Genomic DNA, 10966 nt, shown 5'->3' on the forward strand with positions numbered 1-10966 from the left:
GGCTTTGTTGCTGTTTAAATTGTAAGTAGCCTATACTTGGGTGAACTTCGTTTTTGTAATGTGGTTTGATAGTCTCTTGAACAATGTGTTTGCTCGACCGTTTTATTGTGTTTAGCTTGGTTTCTTGATGGCTAGCTCGCTAGCTAGTGGGAGTTTAGCGTAGCAGTCACTTGCTACCGAAGCTGCAGGGGGAGCTATGTCATGAAAAATGCGAGCCCAAATCCGGCGAAAACCCAGAAACAGCGAAGGAATAACCAGACCTGCATAGGGCTTCTTTAAGGCAAAGTAGGAAGTAATGTTTTCAGGAATTCCTGATCAGTGTGATTGGTTAGGCTGGATTTCAAAGTTATAGTGTCCATAGTGTTGGATTCCAATTGTGAGTCCCCAGAGTCTTTTCACGAGGTGAATGAGTCTGGTTTTAACCAGGCTACATTTTTCTTCCCAATAATACATTTGTCCAGTGTCGTTTTGGGTATTTTGGTGACTCTAGAGCTCCCTCTAGAGTCATGGAATATTTATATTTTACCTTGCCATTGTAAATACTTCTCATGGCTTGAGCCCTCAAATCTCCCACGGCCAGCGGCCACCTTGCAATGCACTTTGGGCAGTTATTGGGCAGCTTTTTTCCTATTAAAGTGAATGGGGATACAGGCATACAGGAAGGGGCGGGATATGTGTAGAGACTACTGTCATATTGGCATTACGAACTCACCCCATGCATTTCTATTGATAATTCTTTGAGGCCTGTGTCTCCTCATTAGAAAGTCTCTGATTATATTATTAGCTTGGGTTTTGAAAGTATGTGATGACGTTTCGAACATTAAATGAAAAAATAACTGCCGAGATGCCTACTAAAAACTATATTATTATACTGTGAAGTAGGCACACTGTTCTGGTAACAAAGCAGAATAATCCTGCTCAATGTTAGCATATGATAAGCGTTAGATGTAGAAATTCTTGGATTTCCTCTGTTGTAATAGGGGAAGCAGGCATCAGAGAACAGCACACACACACACACACACACACTCACACTCACACACACTGTCTCTCTCTCTCTCTCACACACACACACACACCCACACACCCACACACCCAAACCCACACACACACAAAGTTGCATTAATGAGTTGCATTAATGTGATTAATGAAAGAAAATAGAGAAAGTGATCAGTGAAATAAACAGGACATTCAGAAGAGGTCTAAAGAACACATAATAAAAACTTTCAGTCATTCTTTTTAAACGTGTGGCAAAGACGTCCAAAAGACATCTGCACGTATCTTTGCACTTTGGGGATGGACAATTTTTTTTAGATCGAAATAACATCCATTCACTTTCGCCTTTTCTGAACATTCCCACTGCAAGTATTAGCATGAGTGTCCTATTCACTTTTCTGACAAGTTTGTCAAGTCTAATTATATGAGCTTACTGAGGGAACATATTTCACATTATTGAGATGACAATAGGCAGGTTACATCAACAATTGTATTTGTCTCAAATGGAGAGGTGCTAAAAACACATTCAAATGAGCAAAATATAACAATTTCCATTATGTCATATTAGCTCTGCTGTTCGCAGTCTCCATATAAAATAGAGGAGCATACAGTATTTCATAGACTTGCTTGTAATTTGTAAATCATCCAACACAACAGTAGATCTTTATAAACCCACATCAACACTCATCACCATTTAAGCCATGGTCCACCTTACCTCAGTGTCAATGGAAATGTCCCTTAGTCCCTCACCAGCTCTCCATGAGAACGCAGAAAATGACTGTAAGAGCAGCTTCTTAAAATGGCATTAAATCACTGTGATGCAAGTCTCTTTTACAGGAAGTGACAGCAACGTCTGTAGAAAAACAGGAAAGCTGTGGTTTTGACTCTACCTAGTTTTGTGTGAGTGTTTTCAACAGTATTCTGTGCATACAGCCACATGTTAAACCCTCTCAGTGTCTTTTTCAATGTTCACCAATACACAACACGTTGTAATTGTTATGTAAGCCTAATTGTTATGTTATTGTGTTGATATGTTATTGTATATTCACTTTCAGTTCATTGGGATCATACTTTTTTACTGACTTTTATAATAAGTGGACTCTCTCCTAACCTCCTCATCAGACAGCCGTGGCCCAGAGAGAGGCTGATTCTGGGCCTGAGCTGGCCCTGATGAGGCCCAGATCTGACAGCTTCCCCTCACACTCAGGACTGCTGAGACAGGGAACTGGGTTTAAATTTGATGGTCTAAGAGTATGTCCACCAGTGCTAAAACATTAATTGTACAACATATGTCTTCCTAAAAAATTATTTAATTTGATTTCTATCAACTTTTTGTCACTAAAAATGTGAGGTTTCCAGGTGGATCAACACATGCATGCATTTGGTGCAAGTGATACACATGGTTTGGTGTGTTGAGCTACTTTCCTACCTACTTATGGGTTGTTGTCTACTGCCCAGATCTGGCAGATTTCCTTCACACTCAGGGAACTGGCTGGAATTTCACTTTGTAGGAGTATGTTCACAAACACTAGCACATCAAATGTTCAAAATATAGTCAACTAAAAATTAATTAAATGAATCTAATTTGATTTCTATCCAATCCTATACTACGTTTTGGCACTTAGAGCCACACTGTTAAATAGTGTCACAAGATTCAAGACAAAATTGATCTGATTTCTGTCAGCATCATCGACAATGCCGCCACCACCCCCAGGAAGAGAAATGGAGGGAGGAAAGGAGGGGGGAGGAGAGGGAGGGTGGGACAGATAGAGGGAGAGATGAAGGGAACGATTTAGGGAAAGAGTGAGAGCAGAAAGAGAGAGAGAAGTTCAGGAATGTATTTGAGAAGAACAGAGAGTTGGAAAGATAGAAAGATGGACACCACATACGAGACGAAGGACAGACTGAAGGAAGTAGCCTACTGTTGCTTTAATCTCAGTTTGTTACACTTTAACTAAATACAGAGCTTGACAATTAAATGGTTTAAACTGATTGTCAGCACTAGACTTACTGCAAATGAATCATCATAATGACAATAACCACTAGAGGAAGAAAATGAGTTATAATGTGGATTAAGTAGTCCTCACGTACTTCGGAGCGTACTGCACCTGTGTGTGTGTGTGTGTGTGTGTACGAAAGACTCTTATTTTGTTTGTTTGACGTTGCCTAGCAACCTTGGCTCGTGCAGCCACGTTAAGTTTCAATTTAGTTTCAGAGTGACACGAGTTCGTGGTCAAACAATAGTTTAAGTAATTTGCAGTTTACGTGCCCAAAATACATGTATGTGCTGGATTGTGTGCGTCCATACAAAAGTAAGTGTTTGTAGAGTTGCAGACATGATAAGTCAGGTTGTAGCGGTCACCATAAATGTGTACATTGAGTTATTCATGATTAGAATGCTAAGCGGAAGGTTAGCATGCTAAGCTGAGTTTTATGTTGCTATGTGTTGGTTTTATGTTGCTTAGCTTGATACCCACGGTCATTTTGATATGCGATGCTTGCATGTAATGTAGTTATTAGCCAATCGTGTGAAGGTTAATGTCATTTAATGCAGCATACTGATTTAGTCCTTCTTCTTTATTTACAGACCACACACATTAAAGTCCACACACACATACTGTACGTAAAGGCATCCACCCAGACTTAGATAGCCTCCATTACATTTCTGGAAGATTGTATGGAACCAATGAAGGCACATTAAAGAGATAAAGAAGACTGCTTTGTGGATTCTTCGTGTTCTAACAGACACGCCCGAGCAATACAACCAGCAAATACAGTCCTTAACCTCATTAACAGTGTGTGTGTGTAGAAGTGGTCCCTTTGTTTCCCTCACTAGCTTCCTGTCCATAACAGAGTTGCCTTTTCCCACTTCCAGAGACTAAAAAGTGTATTTCCAAAAATGGATTATTTGAGGAAAGATTTTTTTTAACTCAAAAATCATTTTAGCGCTTGATTGAGTGAGTTTTATTGTTTGTTTCATAGTACAAGGACATTTGCCATTGATGTGTGGCTGGCAAGAATGCATCAATGATATAGTCAGTGAACCCCATAGCCTCCTTTTGCTTTTCACATGGCCGTGGCATAAATATGGCAAATGGTGTTTCAATCTGAGCCTGACCTCTCTTTAGCAAGAAGGAAAAGAGTGAAGTAAAATCATATCTGATTGTCATGGAGTAGCTTACGTCTAGCAGTCTGTGCCAAGTTACTGCCTACAAACCAAAATGTATGTAGCCTACTGCACAATAGGCAGCAACATCAACAGAGTAACAAAACTGTATTTTCTGGTTTAGCTGACATCTTGAGGGCGGTGATAACCTACGGAATTCACGTTATGAACAATTTGTGCCACCTGCGCACAGCTGGAAATCAGCATATCAACTCTAGCCTGTAGTCCATCCTGGTGGAAAGACCAAGCTACATTGAAAAACTGAACTGCTGTAAGTAATTCCCCCCCCCCCGTATTCAACGTTTTGTACACAGGTTATGTTCTGTTGTTAGGTTATTGCTTTTTATTGGCCTGCTATTTATGTTGGCCTGAACAAAATGTGTGCGTATTTTTTTTATTTTTTTTTAAGTTAGGCTACTTGAAAATGTCCAGTTTGTAGCCAGGTTATGTTCTGTTTTAGTTAGGCTAAACTTACAGTTTGTAGGCCTAAGTTGTAACCTATAGCACATATCAACATTAGCCAATATCACTGAGAAGTAAGGTGAAATTCCATCATATTGTATTAGGAGCTGGCCTACTATGAGTGTGTCTCCCTCTCTCTCTTAGACTGTGTGTTTCCCCCTCTTTGTTAGACTGTAATGTTAGACTATGGTTTTATTTTAACAAAGAACAATAAACGTATAGTTTGATGCCAAATGCTCAAACATGACAATGTCTAGTGCAGGGGTGTCAAACTCAGATTTGGTAGTGGGCCGGATTTGTTGGAATGAAACCTGGTGGGCCGTCAAGGTCATTATCATTTTCTGCATGGGTGTCAAGAGTGTTATTTGATGTACAAGTACAAATAATGTACTGCTGTCATATACTCAGAGATGGGAAGTAACAAAGTACAAATACTTTGTTACTGTACTCAAGTAGATTTTTCAGATATTTTTACTTTACTTTACTATTTATTTTTGAGGCGACTTTTTACTTTTACTCCTTACATTTTAACACGAATATTGGTACTTTCTACTCCTTACATTTCACAAAACTGGCTCGTTACTTTAGTTTCAAATAATTTCAGCCTACCGTTATTATTTTTCGCGTCATAAATAGCGGATCGGAATATAGGCTACGTTGCACTTGACGCACCACTACAAGATGACTCGATTTGGGCGGCATTCATTCGCGGCAAATCATTGCAGCTTGATTGCAGTAACATTAACGTTAGCACATAGTAGTATGTCTCAATTAAATTTAGTCAATAGCCTAATGCCCTCCTCCTCTCCTCGCCTTTGGTGCTTCCCTAACTTCTAGCTGCAGTGTAGCCTATATCCTTAGCAATTAGTAGGCTAGATGTAGCCTTGAGTCTTGAACAGGGATGTAGGCTTAGTGGAGGCCGCTAAACGCAAGCAGACTAAACGCAGTTTACCCCCCACTGAAATTTCAGAAATTGTTTCTCCACCTCTTATTAGAGTTTATCCACCTCTCAAAAGAGTTTATTCACCAATTACAACTGTTCAAAAATCACACTGTATTATCTACAATAACAATATGTACACTCATCAACACTCTATGAACCACTTAATGCCACTTGTATTGTTATAAACATTTGACAATAACCGCACCATTATCAAATATGTTCTGATTGCCTTTTCTAAAAATCTGATACCTTACTGTGATCACAGAATTCATAGTTTACCCACCTCTTATTTTACCACTACATTCCTGGTCTTGAAATATTCACAGGAATCCATAGTAAATAAATATTCATGTTGTTTTATCCAATATTAGTTGTGCAGATGTATAGTCCATCTTATACACACGCATGAAGCCAACAAAGAAAATGCAAAAATAGAGCCTTTTGTGTAATTTTTCCATTTTGTGTAGTCATTCTATATCAGAACCTGACACACAATCCAAATAGTCTACAAGAAACCTCAGAAATGCAGACTTTTTTATTGTCCGTATGCATTTTGGGTAACCAAAAGTCCTATGAGGAGTGTAATGTAGTGAAATGTAGTCAGTTCAGAGATGCTTGTTATCTCACAGAAAGAAAAAAAACAATATTCTAGGCTCTGTAACTCTGTGCCAGTGCTTCCTAAGAAACTACAGGACCTTAGCTTTCTAAAGATATCCAGCATTTGATGGTAGGCCAAAAGAACACACTGCCCTCTGTAGGCAGTGCAATGGAGGGGGAGAAAGCCTAGAAATGGCCAAACAGGTTATGGGAACATTTTAAAAAGAGAGACTGGCACTCTTGCACTCTGGTAACATTTGTGTGGTCCAGGTAGGCATACTGTTGCATAAAAAAATGGTTGTCATTCACAAGACTACTTTTACTTTTATACTTTAAGTAAATTTCCAAGCCAGTACTTTGTTACTTTTACTTGAGTAGAGAAGTTAAATCAGTACTTCTACTTTTACCAGAGTATTTTTTAACACAAGTATTTGTACTTCTACTTGAGTATGGAAAATGAGTACTTTTGCCATCTCTGCATATACTGCTCTTTCTCTCTTGAAATGCCCTACTTCCATGTTAGTTTTTCAGCTTATTCCTTGCTGAGGATGGTAGGAGGATGTAGTGCTTATTATCAATTTATTATATCATAGAGATATTGCTTATTATACATTGTTAAAGAAAACTGATCTTTTTTTCTAATTTTCCCTTCCTACCTAAAACATCTGGGGGGCCATATGAAACCTTCTGGCAGGCCTGATCTGGCCCCCGGGCCTTATGTTTGACACCCTGGTCTAGTGCCACACCTGTATTATAGCCTACGAGAAGGACATGTCTACCTTCGGCCTACGACTCTCGTGACAGTCAGTACTCGCTAGACCGCTTCAACTTGTATCTGATGCTACCGTGACAGAGTAGTGATGCAATGCGGTCAAGCGAGTTTTGTGACTGAATAAAAAAGGTTTGTCCTATTTGTCAAAGGATCAAACACACATCCCTTTACAGTTGGACAGTATTACAGTACAGACAGTGAGGAGACAATTTTACTTACTCTATTTATTTTTATGTACTGTGCCTTTGTAAGTATATTTTGGGGGTTTTCATGCCTTTATTGTGGACAGTAAAAAGACTGACAGGAAGCAAGTGGGAGAGAGATGGGGTGGGATCAGGAAGTAACCCGTTTCTGAGCTGGATGTGACACTGTAGCAGTTTCGCCACAGCAACCCCAATGAGCTTTTTAAAGAATCTTCTTTCTGGTTGTAAAACGAGCCTGACCCAGGGTCACTAGAGCTGGAGACATAATCAGGTTTAAAAATGGATCTGGCAGGTTTGCTAGAGAACAAGAGATTTAATTCTTCTTCCCACCCTGATCACAGTCAATTAAATAGATGCTCTGACATCAAAACAAAAATGTCAATCACCTGTGGAACGGGCAGTGCTGTAAAAACAATAACTTTCCTTATATGTGCGATGACTTAAGCAGCCATATTGGAATTGGAGGAATAAGGGGTCCAGATGCACCGGGTCATAAATATTGACATCCCTATGTGTTTCCTATGTGTTTCCCATGATGAATTATTTGTAACTCATGTGGTTGAAAAGTTAGAGCCGTAACCATTTTTGGGCAGTGGCCGTATTGGATTTGGCCGCCATCTTGGTCCCAAGGGTCGCTGACTCCGGTGCCCTAGCTAAATTATTTTAGTATGACCTGATACATCTGTGCCAAATTTGGCACTTTTAGATGAATTTGTCCGATAATGTGCTTAAGGCTCCCAACTAATCCACATATATGCAGCTTGAACATTTTGCATATATATACATTCTTGTACTGTATTGAATATATCTTAGCCATCTATTCAAATATAAGCTGGATCTGCATATATGTGAATATATTTTTCCCTTGATGTTTTTGTATGGGTTAGTCCATGTAATCAGTGCAAAGTTCTTGTCCCTCAATATCAGTGCTCAGCCACATAGTTCAGACACATTTACCCCCCCCCCCCCCCGTCTGTCCTCTGGACACTGAGGAAAGCTGAGGAAAGGTGGACCATGGTCTAAATGGTGACTCAGAGATATGTTGTGTTGGCTGCTTTCAAGTCTATACAGTACAGTGGGCTTGTCTTATCTGTGTTTCCAGATTTTCTGTGTACTTGAGGATGAATTTCTTTATTTTTGTCGATCATTGCTTGTACCTATATTAAGATGCACTTTCGGCTCAGACCAACATGCTGTCTAATATTTACACATCGTTTAGAATCTGTGTTGCAGGAGTGTATGCCTGTGAAAATTATATTGAAAGGAGTCACTTGTTTAAACCTGTTTTTGAAGAAGATTATAGACCATAGCTTTACCTGGTTATAGATATACAATATAACCTTTACACTATAAAATGGGTAGCTCTGGTCAATGATTTGATGTGTGGAATCACATTTGAGGCAATTGTGAAACATTCTGCAACTTTTACATTTACCGCATTATAATCTATATTATTGTGCCAAATACAAAAGTTAGCAGCAGTGACTCTGTATTGCTTGTCACACATTCTGCTAAAAGAAATAGCCTATATTTTGCGACAGAAGAATGATTAATTATGACTTGCTCATTACATTTCTGTGTCTTTATTTTATGATGTATGTATGATGAGGTGCATTTTAGAAAAGCATCAAGCCTTGTAACGTTGTGGCAGAGGTGGGTTTTATTAAATTATTTTTTTTGTACTTTTGTTTTTGCATTCCCTCGCAATAAGTTTAGTATTTCCTCGCAATAGTTTTGTATTCCCCTCACAAATGCCACAGACCCAGTCCACATTATTAAAAAGATGACTGAAACTGAAACATGACTGAAATGTACATTTAAAATACACCTATCTGAAACTAGCTGTCAGAGGGCCTGTTCAAAAAACTCCTCATAGCACATCTCTTCACTGAGGCCTTTGGCCTCTAATTCCCCTCACCCTCCCACCCAGTGCACTTGCGCACACACACAAACACATGCACACACACTTACTACCAACCCTTCTTGTAAAGCGACCTTGAGTTTCTTGAAAGGCGCTATATAAAACCAATTCATTATTATTATTATTATTATTATTATTATTATTTTTATTATAAAATATATGTTCATTTTGAATTTGATACCAGCAACACATTTACAGTAAAAACAACAATTGGGATGGGGGCAACACAATCCTGGAAAAGGTTGTAACGATTTCCCTCCACTGGAGGGAGACATTGAGTCACACTGGACCTGAGAATCTCTGACTGAGCGGACCCCACGGAGTGAACCACCACAGCTGCACACAGGGTCTCCTGGTCGCGTGCAGAGCAGTCATGGATGTGAACGCTGTCAGGGTACCCACCACTTGACCAATGAAAAGGATCTGTCCACTTGTGGAGAAGCCCCCCCTCTGGACCAGCAGGAAGGAGGAATCTGCCCTCTCATCTCCCACAGCCATGACCAGGGATGTAGTAGAGGAAATAGTGTTTATGCAGAAATAGTGTTTACGCACCTCTAAATTGCGTTTATCCACCCATAAATTGTGTTTATCCGCTTCTGTTTATCCACCTTTAAATACCATACTGTTATTAAATGTAATTGAATTCTAAATGCTAAATAGCTTTTGGCATTTTACAATTGTCTGCAATTCCATATTGTTGGACGTGGCCTGCGCAATACAGTTTATCCATACTGCATCACACTGCATTATGGTGTCAGTGACCAATCGTCTTGCGGCAGTCAGCAGGAGGCATCAAAGATTAGTCACACAAGTAAATGAGTCTAGATAATGAATGTTTTTTTTTAATGGATATGACCGATTTCTAAAGCATCAACAACATCCCCCCTACTGAATATGCCAGAAAATGGCCTCGGCTACTAGCCCAACGTTAATGAGCCCCAGAAACAATGCAATTGAGGTTAATTTAGTGCACAGTAGATTCATGTCACTGAGGTACAGTGTTAAAATGATTAGGTTACTTCAGACACAAATTTGCAAGTCACCTCTACCTTTTCCCCATTAGCTAGAATGAATACAGTTCAGGATATAAAGTCTGATAGATAAGATAACTGGTTGTTATCTCATGCATTCTTTGGCATCTAAGCCACTGAAAGCTAGTGACAATCTTGTCAGCTAGTTAATGTTAGGCTATAAAAATACTAACCAATCACGGGAAACCGCGTTTGCGATGTAAACTGAAATAAAGTTTAATTTATCATAATTGGCCCACCAATAAAATACAATCTAGGGTACAGTCATCACCCTTAGTGTTTATGTTGCTACATGGCTTCACATCTCAGACATAATAAAGTCCTTAGAGAAATAACAGAGAAAGTTTACTCTGATAGGCTACCATAGAGGTGAAGTCCCCCTTCCCCTTTTCGAAATGCTACTGACACAGAGACTTAATATAAAGGTGTAGGCTAGCATTCAGACTGGACTCCTACACACTTAATGCATGCATACATTGTTACATTTCATTTTAGGTTGTTTGTCTGTAAGATTTCATATTTCTTACTTTATATGGTTTTTAGGCCATTCTGATATAGTCTACTGACTACATTCTGACATTTCAGTTCTCTCTTTATTGTGACAATAAACTTCATAGACTTCAACTATATTTATTCGTTCTAGAGTTTAATAATGAACTTCAATTAATGTAGGAAATGAATAGTGATTGTGTGGCCTATGAGAGAACACCCAGTAATAGGCCTGATACCATCAAATGGTAGCCTATAGCAATGTGTTCAGGATACACCGGTATACCGTGGTCTGCCTTACCGGTGACCGCGTTGTGGTCCGCCAGAATTTATAGTTTACTCACCTCTTTTTTTACGACTACACCCCTGCCCATGACCCAGGAATGGAG

The 10966-nt window shown here is 39.3% G+C and overlaps 1 protein-coding gene across 2 annotated transcripts in view; it reads right to left on the bottom strand.

Annotated features, from left to right (window-relative positions):
- The window catches only part of LOC143125457 (NACHT, LRR and PYD domains-containing protein 12-like), a 40651-nt gene extending 38858 nt beyond the window's left edge, over nucleotides 1-1793 (bottom strand). For both annotated transcript variants that reach the window (XM_076286955.1, XM_076286964.1), the window contains exon 1: nucleotides 1709-1793. The gene's annotated coding sequence lies outside the window, so the exon portion shown is untranslated. The remainder of the gene's footprint in view (nucleotides 1-1708) is intronic.
- Between the last annotated feature and the right edge of the window lie 9173 nt (nucleotides 1794-10966).

This window comes from Alosa pseudoharengus, unplaced genomic scaffold (assembly GCF_046254945.1).
Source record: "Alosa pseudoharengus isolate Yale_2024_CS ecotype anadromous, Long Island Sound unplaced genomic scaffold, YU_APseudo_1.1 YU_APseudo_1.1_scf_1, whole genome shotgun sequence".
Taxonomy (NCBI): Eukaryota; Metazoa; Chordata; class Actinopteri; order Clupeiformes; family Clupeidae; genus Alosa; species Alosa pseudoharengus.